Raw genomic sequence first — 16401 nt, forward strand, 5'->3', positions numbered from 1 at the left:
CATATACAAGTGTGTCATGTGTGAAGAACGGGCCTCTAACTAATCCATCCATCATCTTATTTCTTAAATTTGTTTTACAATCTTCCTAGTTTTATAACTTGTTTGTTGTTTCAAATTCATCAAAACTAAAATCCCCCTTTTACTTTCCTGTTTCAGAGTGTTTAAAATTTGTTTGTTTGTGTTTTAGAGTGTTTTGAGTCAAGTCAAAACCCAAATTTCGTCCAAAGTTGTGCTAGAGTCAGAAACTGCCTAGTTTGTGTTTTTAGGCAGTTTTGAGTGTCTTTAAGTTATTTTGAGTCTTGTGAACCTGTTTTGAGTTCTTTAAGTCTATTCAAACGTTTTTAACTTTGTTTTTATGTTTTTGAGTTAGTTTAGAGGTTTTAGCAAGCCCTCCTAATCCCCGGTTTAGAACGATCCCTACTTACATACTTTACTACATTTGATAAAAAGAGGGTTTAATTTGTGTGCTTATATATTTCGCACCATTAACCAAAAGATGGTGAAAAGACTATTTAGTCTTCTATCACAACAAAGTTAAGGGTAGTAACATAATTTCACAAATAAAATTTTGATGGTTTTTGTTTAAGCATCACCTACAGGTGATTTTAACATCTTTAATTTTAAAAAATTTAAAATAAAAAAAAATCTCTCTCCCTTACGGCCCAGTCTCACATTCTCTCTGATCTCTTCCTCTCTTTCAATTTTAAAAACAAAAGTAAAACTTTTTTTGTGTGTGTGACTTAAAATAAGTAAGAAATTTAATTAAAATAACCTTAAGCAAAAAAAAAAAACCTTTAGTTTTATTTTAGGGCAGTGCTATTCACACCCCTATTTTTACTTCCCACACACCCTTATTAATTTTTGTCAATTATTCTTCTTTAATTCATTCGATCCTATAGCTGTAAATTGAGAAATGTGTGTGAGATGTCACATCCGAGCCCGGGCCCCCACCACATTCCCAGCTGGACTCCACCGTAGCATGATATTGTCCGCTTTGGGCCTCGACCACACCCTCACGGTTTTGTTTCTGAGAACTCACACAAGAATTTTCCAATGGGTCACCCATCTTGGGATTGTTCTCGTGCGAACTTGCTTAACTTCAGAGTTCCGATGGAATCTAAAGCCAGTGAGTTCCCAAAATGCCTCGTGCTAAATGGAGGTGGGAATGTACATATAAGGCTTAGATGATCCACTCCCCTAGGTAATGTGGGATGTTACATGAGATGTAAAAATAAATGTGTGAATAGCACCACTCTTATTTTATTACAAACGATTTTTTTTTTTACGTTACGCTAAAAGGAAGAGAAGGATTTAAAGTCATGACACAGTGAGTTAAAAAAGAAAATCCATTTCTACCAAGATAATCCACCACTTACTACATTTACTTTTACCTTTAATAAAATGTACGGGGCATGTAATTTATTGAATAACAAAGCCAACGATTTATATACAACCATTACACAATTTGAGAAGTACTACGAGTCTGACAAAAAACTTGAAGTAATAACCAAAGAAAATTGGCTTAAAGAAAACAAGACTATTGTCTCTTCTATTCATCCCCCACAAGAAACTATTCTCATCACAACTGCTAATAAACAGATTCCAGCAACTCCTTTCAAAATCCCAAAAGAAGATGCAGGAACCAAACCAATTATTGAACAAAATAATTTTACCAATCAGAGTCTTCATACAATTGGTAAACAATTAGATAAATTTGAGATAAAGATTGATAATCTTTCTATCTCAAAAATCAAAGAAAAACCTTTAGTACATTTCTTGGAATCCTCTTCAAAGGCAGTAGCCTTGAAATCATCTTCAACCTCCACAAGTCGAAAACTTCGCCCTTACTTCCAAGCACACTCCATCATTGTGCTTACCAATCATCATCTTCGACAGATACTCCAAAGTCTTGACACTTCCGGGCGAATGATCAAATGGGCGATAGTATTGGGTGGGTTTGACATCTCCTACCAACCAAAGCCAGCTGAGAAGGGCCAAGCAGTGGCAGACTTCATCGCCGACTTCACATATCCTGTTGACATTGTTTATACGCCTAAAGAAGTGGTTTCATTACCCTCGGAAGCTCAGAAAATAGAACCAACAGCCCTAGCATGGAGTCTATATGTTGATGGCTCGTCCAACCAACAGGGTTGTGGAGCAGGACTAGTCCTTACGACCCCTGACAAAGTGGTGATGGAGTATGCTCTTCGTTTCAAATTCAAGGCGTCGAACAATGAGGCCGAATATGAAGCTCTCATAGCAGGCTTACGTTTGGCCAAACACCTTGGGGTTAAACAAATTGATATCTTCAGTGACTCTCAATTGGTGGTTAACCAGGTCACCAACAACTTTGACGCTAAGGATAGCTCCATGGCAGCCTATCTGGCACAAACACAATTGTTGCTCAAGAACTTCCACTACCAAATCACCCAAATTCCTTGAGCGGCAAACAGTCATGCAGATACTTTGGCTCGCCTCGCCTCAGCGGTGGAAGACAAGATTGGGAGACAGGTCGAATTGTTGGCAGCACCAAGCATCATGGCTGCGGAAGTGTGCAATTTACAACAGGGGGATAGTTGGATTACCCCGATTTATAGATTCCTTGCTCATGGCACCCTTCCAAATGACAAAGTCCAAGCTAAGCTCATTCGATACAAGGCTACCCGTTACTTGATCATTAATGACCAACTCTACAAGCGGGGTTTTAACCTACCATACCTAAGATGCCTTACACCCGCAGAGGCGGAAACTGTCCTTCGGGAAATACATGAAGGAGTCTGCGGAGATCATGCTGGATCTCGATCCCTAGCACACAAGGCTTTTCGCCAAGGATATTACTGGCCAACACTTCACCAAGATGCCATCAGAATATCCCGCTCATGTGATAAGTGTCAACGTTACGCAACTATTCCTCACTCCCTACCCGAGCCGCTCACTCCTATAATCAGCCCTTGGCCCGTCGCCCAATGGGGACTTGATTTGATCGGCCCAATGCCTACAAGGAAAGGCAAGGTTCGTTATGCAATCGTTGCAGTTGACTACTTCACAAAGTGGGTCGAAGTAGAACCCTTGGCAACCATTACTGAGGCAAAAATAGAAGACTTCGTATGGAAGAACATCCTTTGCAGATTTGGCATTCCCAATGCGATAGTCACTGACAACGGGTGATAGTTCGACAACAATAAGTTCATGATGTTCTGCTCTAAGTTCAACATCAACTTATGTTTTTCCTCCCCAACTCATCCCTAGTCTAATGGACAAGTTGAAGCCATCAACAAAATAATCAAACGAACTTTGAAAACCAGCTTGGACAAGGCTAAAGGTTGTTGGCCAGAATTTGTACCCCAAGTTCTTTGGTCATACCGCACTTCGTATCGGACATCAACAGGAGAAACCCCATTCTCACTTGTCTTTGGTACAGAGGCAGTTGTCCTAGTTGAGCTTAACCAAGCAACGTTCCGAGTCCAGAACTACGTGCAAAGCAAAAATGACAAACAACTTACCCTCAACTTAGATCTAGTCGAGGAACACAGAAACCAGGCTCACTTGAGGAATGTCGCATACAAGCAGCGCATCTCCAACTACTACGACTCAATGATCAAACCTCGTTCTTTCAACGTGGGGGACTGGGTATTGAAGAAAAGATTACTCTACGACAAAGTCCCGAGTGAAGGAACACTTAGTCCAAACTGGGTTGGACCGTTTGAAGTTGTTGGCATAAGTCGTCCTGGCTCCTACAAGCTTAGAAGCTCCGATGGCAAGACCCTTGGCCATCCATGGAATGTTGATCACTTGAAGTACTATTACAAGTAAACTCACATTGTACAAGTGTTAAGCTTCAGCCGTTCGGCATGAATTCAATAAAAGGGTGATTTAGACAACTCGATCCTAATCCTCTTCTAGTAATGAAACACTCAGGTTCAAAACTTCAACATGAATGCTTCCAACATGAAACAAAGTCTAAGTATATGTCAACAAGACTATACAAATAAACGAACAGCTTCACAGTATATTCGTTCAATCATACATTCCAACACATTCATACATAAGCCAACTGTGCTTTGAAAGGGTTCAACATATTTTGTGTCATTCGACACTTGCTACAATGTGCCTAGACACCTTGCCCTTATTCTCACCAACCAGGTGATGACATGTGAAGAATGAACTCATCTTCATGCCACCAACCAGGTGATAAAATGTACAACCCGTACTCTTCTTCATGCCACCAACCAGGTGATGACATGTACAACCCGTACTCTAATATCATTTGGCAACTTGCCATTCATACCACCAACCAGGTAAAGAAAGAACTCATCTTCATGCGACCAATTAGGTGATGAAATGTACAACCCGTACTCTAATATCATTTGGTAACTTGCCACTCATGCCACCAACCAGGTGAAAAATGAACTCATCTTCATGCCACCAACCAGGTGATGAAATGTACAACCCGTACTCTCCTTCATGCCATCAACCACGTGATGAAATGTACAACCCATACTGTAATATCATTTGGCAACTTGCCATTCATGCCACCAACCAGGTGATAAAATGTACAACCCGTACTCTCCTTCATGCCACCAACCAGGTGATGAAATGTACAACCCGTACTCTAATATCATTTGGCAACTTGCCACTCATGCCACCAACCAGGTGAAGAAGGAACTCATCTTCATGCCACCAACCAGGTGATGAAATGTACAACCTGTACTCTCCTTCATGCCACCAACCAGGTGATGAAATGTACAACCCATACTCTAATATCACTTGCCATTCATGCCACCAACCAAGGGAAGAAATAACTCACCTTCCTACCACCAACCAAGTGATGAAAGCAACTCACCATTCATTCCACCTACCAGAAGACGAGTGGTACAACTTGTACATGTGAACTCCTAGCATTCACAAATAATCAGAAATCCTCAAGCTTAACAACTCAACTAGAGGAGCATTTATGCCCAACAAGAGTTATAGTCACCAACAAAGTCTTATTGCAAGCCAACAACAACTTTAGTGCATGGCATACGAAGATTAAGCTATTCAGCCCTTTTGCATCTGCTTCAAACATTTCCCCTCTGTAACAATGCAAACACTACAACTCGTAGAAAGCTTCACACACTCTTGATCAAGACAGTGTGAAGCAAAACCAATTTATGGTGCCAACAAGAGCTTCATCAAAGGAGTTCAACCACAATTCTCAAAAGCTTCATACACTCTTGATCAAAACAATGTAAAGTAAAACCAATTTATGGTGCCAACAAGAGCTTCATCAAAAGAGTTCAACCCCCACAATTCTCAAAAGCTTCACACACTTTTGATCAAGACAGTGTGAAGTAAAACCAATTTATGGTGCCAATAAGAGCTTCATCAATAGAGGGCAACCACAATTCTCAAAAGCTTCACATACTCTTGATCAAGACAGTGTGAAGCAAAACTAATTTATGGTGCCAACAACAAGAGCTTCATCAATTGAGGGCAATCATAATTCTCAAAAGCTTCACACACTCTTGATCAAGACAGTGTGAAGCAAAACCAATTTATGGTGCCAACAAGAGCTTCATCAATGAAGGGCAACCACAATTCTCAAAAGCTTCACATACTCTTGATCAAGACAGTGTGAAGCAAAACCAATTTATGGTGCCAACAAGAGCTTCATCAATGGAGGGCAACCACAATTCTCAAAAGCTTCACACACTCTTGATCAAGACAGTGTGAAGCAAAACCAATTTATGGTGCCAACAAAAGCTTCATCAAATGAGTTCAACCACAATTCTCAAAAGCTTCACACTCTTGATCAAGACAGTGTGAAGCAAAACCAATTTATGGTGTCAACAAAAGCTTCATCAATGGAGGGCAACTACAATTCTCAAACCTTCGAAGCAAATTCAAAACTGTTCGAAGCAAATTCAATTTATATGGTTCATCCAAAACTTTGACTACTACAAGGTGTGGCTTGCATCACAATCTCTTGCTCAACAGTGTGGAAGCAAAATTTGTATATGTTGTCTCTCCCACATTTTCAAATTTCTAGTTTCCAAAAAAAAAAAAAAAAAAAAAGGGAAATTCAACAAAGCTTCATCAATGGAGGACAACTACAAATTCTCAAAAGCTTCACACTATCTTGATCAAGATAGTGTGAAGCAAAATCAATTCATGGTACCCAAAAAAAGCTTCAACTCCAAAGCTTCAACACAAAAGCTTCACCAACAAAAGCTCCATCAATGAAGGACAACTACAAATTCTCAAAACCTTCACACTATCTTGATCAAGATAGTGTGAAGCAAAATCAATTGTGGTACCCAACGAAAGCTTCAACTCCAAAGCTTCACCTACAAAAGCTTCACCCATAAAAGCTTCACCCACAAAAGCTTCACCAATAAAAGCTTCATCAATGGAGGGCAACTACAAATTCTCAAAAGCTTCACACTATCTTGATCAAGATAGTGTGAAGCAAAATCAATTCATGGTACCCAACAAAAGCTTCAACTCCAAAGCTTCACCTACAAAAGCTTCAACACAAAAGCTTCACCAACAAAAGCTTCATTAATGGAGGACAACTACAAATTCTCAAAAGCTTTACACTATCTTGATCAAGATAGTGTGAAGCAAAATCAATTCATGGTACCCAACACAAGCTTCAACTCCAAAGCTTCACCTACAAAGCTTCAACTCTAAAGCTTCACCTACAAAAGCTTCAACACAAAAGCTTCACCCACAAAAGCTTCACCCACAAAAGCTTCACCAATATAGGGTTTTGTATCGAACTTGACCAAGCCCAAAACTACAAGTAAGCTTCAAGTGAAATTGATACATTACCTTGTGCATCTTCATCGACTAAAAATACCACCCCTGGATGGAGGAAAAATACTTCCAAAGAAGATGCCACAGCTACGTATGAGACAGATAAGAGAAGTGAAAATGATACCACACTTCGGTACTTAGAAGTTTCGTGATTACTCAATGGCTTGAATCTTGCAAGTCCCCAACCGAGGAGCTTCCCTCACTCGGAAACTTAGGGGAGCATTGTTTGTACCATACTTGACCAATCCCGAAACTACTGAGCACCGGTCAACGTTATACCATCAAGGACCCAGAAGAGTTTCCCTCAAACCAGAAGGCCAATTACAGCGCGACACGTGTCGACATCAGAAGCCAATCATAGCGTGACACGTGTCAACATCAGAAGCCAATCACAACACGACACTTGTCAATGTCAGAATGAAACTAGAAACTCTCTTCTATAAATAGAGATCATTCTCTCACAATATTTCCTAATGTCATTTGTACTAAATCATTCACTTGTACTCATTAAAGGAGAGCTTGAACCTATGTACTTGTGTAAACCCTTCACAATTAAAGAGAACTCCTCTACTCCGTGGACGTAGCCAATCTGGGTGAACCACGTACATCTTGTGTTTGCTTCCCTGTCTCTATCCATTTACATATTTATCCATACTAATGACCGGAGCAATCTAGCAAAGGTCACAAACTTAACACTTTCTGTTGTACCAAAGTCCTCACTGATTTTGTGCATCAACAGTTTACATTGATGATGTGCTTATATATTCAAAGTCAATAGACGAACATTGGAAACATTTGCATTTGTTTGCTAGAATTATTAAGACCAATGGATTAGTTGTATCAGCTTCTAAGATTAAAGTGTTTCAGACTAATATTAGATTTCTAGGTTATAACATCCATCAGTCTACCATCCAACCAATAGATCGAGTTATTCAATTTGCTGATAAATTTTCAGATCAGATAACTGATAAAACCCAACTTCAAAGATTCCTTGGATCATTAAATTATGTTTCAGAAATTTATCCTCATCTTCGTTAACAATGTAAACCATTGTTTGATCGTCTTAAAGATAATCCTCCAGAATGGTCTACCATTCATACTTCCATTGTCAAACAGATTAAAACTCATGTTAAGACATTGCCATGTCTTGGCATTCCAACTTCCAACTCTTTTAAAATAGTTGAAACTGATGCATCTGATGCAGGTTATAGAGGTATCCTCAAACAAAAAACATCTTCTGAGTCTCCTGAACAGATTGTTCGTTTCCATTCAGGAGTCTGGAATCCGGCACAAACTAATTATAGTACTATAAAGAAAGAGATATTATCTATTGTATTATGCATTAGTAAATTTCAAGATGATTTATTAAATAAAAAATTTTTAGTTCGTGTTGATTGCAAATCTGCAAAACATGTTTTACAAAAAGATGTTCAAAACATTGCATCCAAACAGATTTTTGCACGATGGCAAGCCATATTAAGCATTTTTTATTTTGACATTGAATACATTAAAGGCAGCCATAACTGCATTCCAGATTTTTTAACTAGAGAATTTCAGCAGGGGAAGAATGTCAGGGAAAAACAGCAATAGTCAGAGGAAGCTTCCAGCCATTCTTCCACCTCCACCACCAGTAAAACAATAACTCATTGAGCAATAGCTCATCTCCAAATATCAAGGTAGGATGTGTAGATTCTTGTTGCAATAACAAGATCGAAATCCTTAATAAACAAGAAGAACAAGAAGATTTTCTACTTGAACTAATAAGCAAAGTCGATGACCCATAACTTAAATCTTTTTATCTAAAAAAACTAAAGAAGTTAGTTTCCTCAGATGAACCAGGCACTAGCCAAATTCATTCTACTCCCAAAATCTCTCTTAGCACGACCTTAGAAAGGTTTAATAAGACTAAGAAAGAAATAATCATCAAATATCTTGAGCTTCTCATCTCTATTTATATATTTGGCTTCCGTCATTTGGTATCAGAGCCAAGTGAGTGGTAATTGCATTAGCATCTTCATAATCTGCAAAGTAAGTTCCGATTCAAGCTTTCAATTCACAGTTTATCTTATTTGTCAGTCCTCATAGTCGTTTGTTTAAATCCCTAACCAAACAGTAAGGTGTGTTCCAAACAATAAGACCCATGAGAGGCATGAGCGGATCGCATGAGCGGGGAAAGGGCTTAGCTAGTGCAAGAGGAAGGTGAATCAGATTAAGTTTTCTGTATTTTGCTTGTTTGATTTGTGATTTTATGAGTAGATTATTTAGATCTAATTCAATGGCCAACACTAGCTCTAGATCTAGTTTAGGCAATATTCCAGACATAATTAATGAAGAACAAAAACTTGATTTTCAAACTGATGATAGTATAGATTTTGGAGATTGGAATATCCCCAAAGTCTCAAGTAAAAATATTTATAAAAAGAAATGGTCAATAGCTTCATTCAGGAGTCAACATCATGTTAAAATAGTTGAAAAAGCTTATGCTCTTAGCAAAGAACATGAGACTTGTCAATTGTTTTCTTCTGAACAAATTAAATCCCATAGGAAAGATGGTCATAATTACATTCATATAGGCTTAGTTCAAATAGCCGTAAAACCATTAACAAGAAAAGGTCTTAATACCTCAATTTTGTTATGTCTTAGAGATGCTAGATTCACTAATTTTAGTGATAGCATACTTGGTATGATAGAATCAAGTCTCTATAATGGACCTATCCATTTTGATTGTTTTCCAGATCTCACCATAAGCCTTTCAGACCCACATATGCTAAAAGTACTCACTCTGAATATTAAAACTTCAGGATACCAAGTCCTTGAAGGAACGCAGCCCTTGGTATTAATTTATCGAGTCTATTACAAAGTCATTGGCACAAATATGAACTTTCAGGCTTTAACCAAAAGTCCGAGAGATCATACACTTTTAATTCAAACTAATCAAGAAAATGCAAATATTAAAGTACCAAGAACCATTAGGTGGTCAGATATCAGTCTACGTTCAGACTGGTGTTTAATTAATGAAAGTAAGCCAGTAGCTATCCAGAATAGTCTAGTAAATTTAGATAATATCGAACAGTATTTTGATGGGACTGTTAAAATTAATTTTGATTGCCCTGCCAGAAGGTCTTGTGAGTCAGTCCACTCACAAAAATCATTTGCTCCTAGCAAAAATTCTTTTTCTGGATCCATACCAATAGATAGGATGGGTCAGGATCAAGAGTTAATTAATTCACTAGCCAATAGGAAATTAAAATCAGTAGACACTAGTTCATCAGTAACTCAACAAGAATTAATCAATGACTTGATTAATATCAAACTAAAATCAGTAGAAACGACCTCTCAAGTAACACATCCAGTCTATCAACCCCAAACTCAAGAGCGAGAAGGATAAACTTCTCCTACTGAATCTGACTTTGAAGCAAGTCATGTTCATCATCAACTTTTAGTTTTAAATAAACCATTTAAAAAGAATAGTAAAAGGCTAAATGCTGGCATTTTAGCAGAAGAGAATATTCCACGGCGGAATATTTTCCGAAACAAATACACTCAAGAAGAAAAATCAGAAATTTATAAAAAAATGGAATACCTTTATGGAAACTCATAGATTTGAGGTATTTTTCTTCGATTATGTTGAGAAGTACTACGTGTCTGACAAAAAACTTAAAGTAATAACCAAAGAAAATTGGCTTAAAGAAGACAAGACTATTGTCTCTTCTAGTCATCCCCCACAAGAAACTATTCCCATCACAACTGCTAATAAACAGATTCCAGCAACTCCTTTCAAAATCCCAAAAGAAGATGCAGGAACCAAACCAATTATTGAACAAAATAATTTTACCAATCAAAGTCTTCATACAATTGGTAAACAATTAGATAAAATTGAGACAAAGATTGATAATCTTTATATCTCAAAAATCAAAGAAAAACCTTTAGTACATTTCTCGGAATCCTCTTCAAAGGCAGTAGCCTTGAAATCATCTTCAACCTCCACAAGTCAAAAAATTGATTAGTTATTACTTGAATTAAAGAAAGAAAAAACTGTCCAAACCATAAATCATCCTGATGAATCTCAATCAGAATGATCACTTCCATCCTCTGAATCAGACACTGGTACAGATTCCATTCAAAAAGTTGAACAAGCTTTTCAAAACTTTGAACTTAAAAGAATTAATCATCGTTGCATCAATCTTACATCTCTTACAAAAAACTGGTACCCCAGACCAACCCCTGCTGATATTCAATTTGAAGAAAAAAACATTCAAAACCAATTCTCAGTCTCTTCTGATAAACTCTATGAATGGAATATAGATGGTTTGTCAGAACAAGAGCTTCTTAATAAGCTCCAATATATGTCCATGGTTGCCAATAATTATATTACCAATCATAATCTCAGCCAATCCCAAATCGTCGACCTTTTGGTCACTAGATTCACTGGAATGTTTCATTCTTGGTGGGAGAAACATCTCACTGAACAATCCAGAAATGAAATTTTAAATGCTTTAAAAAAAGATGAAGAAGGAATACCAATTTTTGATGAACATATTGGACAAGGCGTCCTTGACGCAATTAACACACTTCTTTACACAATCATAGAACACTTCATAGGAACACCTAGTAATGTCACCTCTAGGATTCATGATCAACTCAGCAATCTGAGATGTCCAACTCTAAGCAACTTTAGATGGTACAAAGATGTATTCAAGTCTAGAGTCATGCTCAGAGAAGACAGTAATCAACCATTTTGGAAAGAAAAATTTATAAATGGATTACCAAATCTTTTTGCACATAAAATCCGAAATGTTTTAGTAAACGAAGAAGGAATCATACCATATCATATCCTTACTTATGGAAATATAATTAATATTATCCAGAAATAAGGCTTGAAAATGTGTATTGATATGAAAATTTCGAAACAAGTTAATAAAGATAAATCCATCGCTAAGTATGAGTTAGGAACGTTCTGTGAACAATATGGATTACCACCTATTGCTCCTTCCAACAAAAAGAAAAAGACAGATATCTACAATAGCGCGCAGGCATCCTTGATTGAAAATTAAAATACAAGTGTTTGATAATTTTGGTGAATGGATGATTAAGTTGAACTATGACTTCTGTTTTTCTTTTAGAATTCGCCGAGAAGCCAAATATATAAATAGAGATGATAATTGAGATTCGGGAATCCCGCTCTGCATGTGCTGTGAACTGGAAAGGTGTCAAAGGCTGATGAAGATGTCAGACCACTATAGAATCACGCTTCTTCTTTTCTGAAATGAAATGATGGCTACTGCTGATGAATAGTGAAAAAAGTGATTTTACTATTTATGAATAGTAAAATGTCTGGAATGATTGTTGTTGACTGCTACTGCTTTTGATGTCTTTTTCTGTTAATTATTACATGGTAAAACTGTTTATTCACATGCTGATTACAAATCAAATGGGTCCTGAGAATCCTAATAATCCGCCCATGGGGTCTTCTGGCTAGCTGGATTGGGAGGATGTTGTGATGAAGCATCTGAAGAATTTGAACTTGAATCTTCGTCTTCATCTTCACTGTTTAGTAAAGCTGCTTTTGCTATAAGCTTATCTGCCATTTTCAATAATTGTGAGGATTTTCCTTTCTTCTTCAAACTTGAAGTTTTTGATTATTTGGATTTCCTTTAAGATATGATGAAGGACTAATGTCTGATAATGATTGGGTATTTTCTGGGATTTCTGGCAATGCCTGTGTCAATGTTGTTGGTGGAGATATCTTTGCAACAAGTGTAATTGGAAATTCTGATGAGACTAAACCAGGGAAGAAAATGCCGATAATATCGGCGAAATATCGCCGATATTATCAGTTTTTCGGGACGGCGATATTAAAAGTGGTATCCGCAAGCTTTTCGGCCAAATATCGCGATATTATCGATAATATCGATAATATCGCGATATTTGGAAATTATCAGCGAAATATCCATGGACGGTGGAATCGGAATCCGAGGCGACGTCGGAGAAGAACGCCGGAGACGGTGGGGCGATTCCCGGGCCGGTTTCGTCCCAAAAACCTTGCAAAAACACGAATCTTAACATCAATTTCACAAATATACATCAGATTTCACGCATGCATAAACGATTCAAGGCAGGGTGAAGTCGGAGAGATTAGGGTTTAGGGTTTCATGGAATCTCACCTGACGAAGCGGAATACGAACGATCCTTGCTCAGCGGCGCACCTCTGACTTCGCCTGAGCCACAATCAACGGCGATCTCTGTGTGTGTGTGTGTGTTTGGGAGAAGAGAGATCAGAGATCTCTCTTTGTATGTGGGTGTTTGGGAGAAGAGAAATCGGAGAAGGGAGAAGAGAGATCGGAGAATGGAGATGAGAGATCGAGAGATCTCTGTGTGCGTGTGTGTGTTTGGCAGAAGAGAGATCGGAGATCTCTGTGAGTCCGATCTCTGTGTGTGCGTGTGTTGGACTTGGATCCGATGTCAACCTGTGGAGCTCTGTGTGTGAGTGTGTGTGGGGGAGAAGAGAAGGGAGAAGAGAGATCGAGAAGGATGATCGAGAGAGAGAGAGACTGAGGAGCTCTCTGTGTGTGTGTGTGTTTGGAAGAAGAGAAGGGAGAAGAGAGAACGAGAAGGATCGAGAGAGAGAGAGACTGAGGTGGTCTGCGTGCGTGCGTTGTGTGTGCGTGCGATGTGTCTTTTGACAGTGATGATGTGTGTGGGTTCCTCCTGTCAGGAGGATACAACTCACTCAATATTTTTACAATTATTTGGACAATTTCATGCAGCTTTTACAATTATCAATTGTATTCTTTTCAGACCATGAATGGTGGTCATTTGTGTGTGTGTGTGTGGGTTCCTCCTGTCAGGAGGACACATGACTCACTCCATATTCTCGACAACACGAACAATTATTTGGACAATTTTATGCAGCTTTTACCATTATCATCAGTAGTCTTTTCAAACCATGGACGGTGGTTTCATTCAAAACCGTGTGCCAATATTGTTTTAAAAGGTGGAGTTTCAGAGTTATTGTGTGAACTCGTTCAAAGTTGTCATTGTGAAAAAATTTCAAGAGGTGGAGTATCAGTATCAGAGGAGCCTTTTCGATTATTTTATTTTCCTTACCCCTTTCAAAGTCATTCCAGATCCAGAGCTTAAACACAAAGGGTTCCATATTTAAAGTAAGTTTACAAACTTATATTTATATTCTTATAATTTATACAACAACAAAAAAATTTGTGTGAACTCGTATGTAAATTTTTTAAGTAATTAATACTTGCATGTTAGTTTTTGTAAGTAATTAAGTAATGTTAACAATTGCATGTTAATTTTTTTAAGTAATTAAGTAATGTTAATACTTGCATGTTAGTTTTTGTAAGTAATTAAGTAATGTTAACAATTACATGTTAATTTTTTTTAAGTAATTAATACTTGCATGTTAGTTTTTGTAAGTAATTAAGTAATGTTAATACTTGCATGTTAGTTTTTGTAAGTAATTAAGTAATGTTAACAATTGCATGTTAATTTTTTTTAAGTAATTAATACTTGCATGTTAGTTTTTGTAAGTAATTAAGTATTGTTAACAATTGCATGTTAATTTTTTTTAAGTAATTAATACTTGCATGTTAGTTTTTGTAAGTAATTAAGTATTGTTAACAATTACATGTTAATTTTTTTTAAGTAATTAAGTAATGTTGTATAATTATTCCCTAGGATAATTTTAATATGTTTAATGTTATTTATTATTTTATTTCCCTTACCATTTTCAAAGCCATTCCAGATCCATTCCAAAGCTTGAACACAAAGGGTTCCATATTTAAGGTAAGTTTACAAACTTATATTTATATTATTGTAATTTATACAACAACAAATAAATTTGTGTTGACTCGTATATTAATTTTTTTAAGTAATTAATACTTGCATGTTAATTTTTGTAAGTAGTTAAGTAATGTTAACAATTACTTGTTAATTTTTTGTAAGTAATTAAGTAATGTTGTATAATTATTCCCTACGATAATTTTAATATGTTTAATGTTATTTATTATTTTATTAATATTAGGTTTTATTATCAAATAGGATTATTCTTCATTAATATTAGGTTTTTTTATTATCAAATTGGATTATTATTCATTAAATTAGATTATTATAAAATTAGATTATTATTCATTAAATTGGATTATTCATTAAATTGGCTTATTATCAAATTGGACTATTCATTAAAGCCCACTCAATGTAGTCTCCAAACTTGACCTTAGGCCCAAATCTCAAACATAACCACACTTGGGTTGGGTTGGGTTGAACCAAAAGGTCCAAAACTTAGGAAAAAAAAAACGAATTATTCATTTTTATTCATTAATATTAGGTTTTTTTTATTATCAAATTGGATTATTCATTAATATTAGGTTTTTTTATTATCAAATTGGATTATTATTCATTAAATTAGATTATTATTCATTAAATTGGATTATTCATTAAATTGGCTTATTATCAAATTGGACTATTCATTAAAGCCCACTCAATGTAGTCTCCAAACTTGACCTTAGGCCCAAATCTCAAACATAACCACACTTGGGTTGGGTTGGGTTGAACCAAAAGGTCCAAAACTTAGGAAAAAAAAAACGAATTATTCAATTTTATTCATTAATATTAGGTTTTTTTTATTATCAAATTGGATTATTCATTAATATTAGGTTTTTTTAATTATCAAATTGGATTATTCATTAAATTGAATTATTATTAAAGTGGATTATTATTAAATTGGATTATTATCAAAAAGGAATATTATTCTTCACTATGTTTTATATTAGGATTATTTTCATGAAACATAATTATCATCATTTATAGTAGGATTATTTATATTAGGATTATTATCAAAAAGGAATATTATTCATCATTTATATTAGGATTATTTTTTTATCAAATTGGATTATTATTCATTAATATTAGGTTTTATTATTCCATATTAATTTTTTAATTACTTAAATTTTTACAATCATTTTCTTTACTTCATATTGTATTCTTCTGTAGAATAACTTTATTATTTAGGTTCTGTAGAATAACTTTATTATTTAATTCTTTTGTCTAATTTTCATGAAAAATAAATGTAGGTACGTTTAAGATGTCTAGTGGAGCTAGTAAACGTGATCCAGCTTGGGAACATGGCGACCCAATAGACGGAAACAAACATGGCACAATTTGCAAATATTGTGGTCGGGTAATGAAGAGTGGTGGAGTGACACGACTTAAGTACCATCTTAGTGGATTAGATCCAGCAAAAAATGTCCAACGATGCGATAATGTCCCCCCAGAAGTGAAGGCATTCATTAGCACATTATTAAAAAATAAAAAACAGCAGAAGGAAAAGATGACACAAGGAATGGAAAATATTCGAGCTGGGCTACGGGGAGAAGTCTATGGCCAAGCGGTTGACAGTGATGATGATGACGATGAGGACGAATGTGATGATGACATGGGACCTGAAGAACGACGCAGTTTGAAACAAGCATTACGTGCCTCCAAACAGTCAGCATGGGAAAGAGAACACCTTCATAAAATTCCTAATAGGGGACAAGGTTCCGGGACAAGTGGTGGTGCACAAATGAGACGGGGAGGCAGTCT

The 16401-nt window shown here is 36.3% G+C and overlaps 1 long non-coding RNA gene across 1 annotated transcript; it reads left to right on the forward strand.

Moving 5' to 3' along the window:
* The first annotated feature begins 13871 nt into the window (after window positions 1–13871).
* Window positions 13872–16015, forward strand: LOC139193175 (uncharacterized). The gene is made up of 3 exons (XR_011577578.1): window positions 13872–13964; window positions 14555–14604; window positions 15891–16015. It is a non-coding gene; the product is annotated as an uncharacterized lncRNA (long non-coding RNA).
* Window positions 16016–16401: the final 386 nt, after the last annotated feature.

This window comes from Malus domestica, chromosome 16, assembly GCF_042453785.1.
Source record: "Malus domestica chromosome 16, GDT2T_hap1".
Lineage (NCBI taxonomy): Eukaryota > Viridiplantae > Streptophyta > Magnoliopsida > Rosales > Rosaceae > Malus > Malus domestica.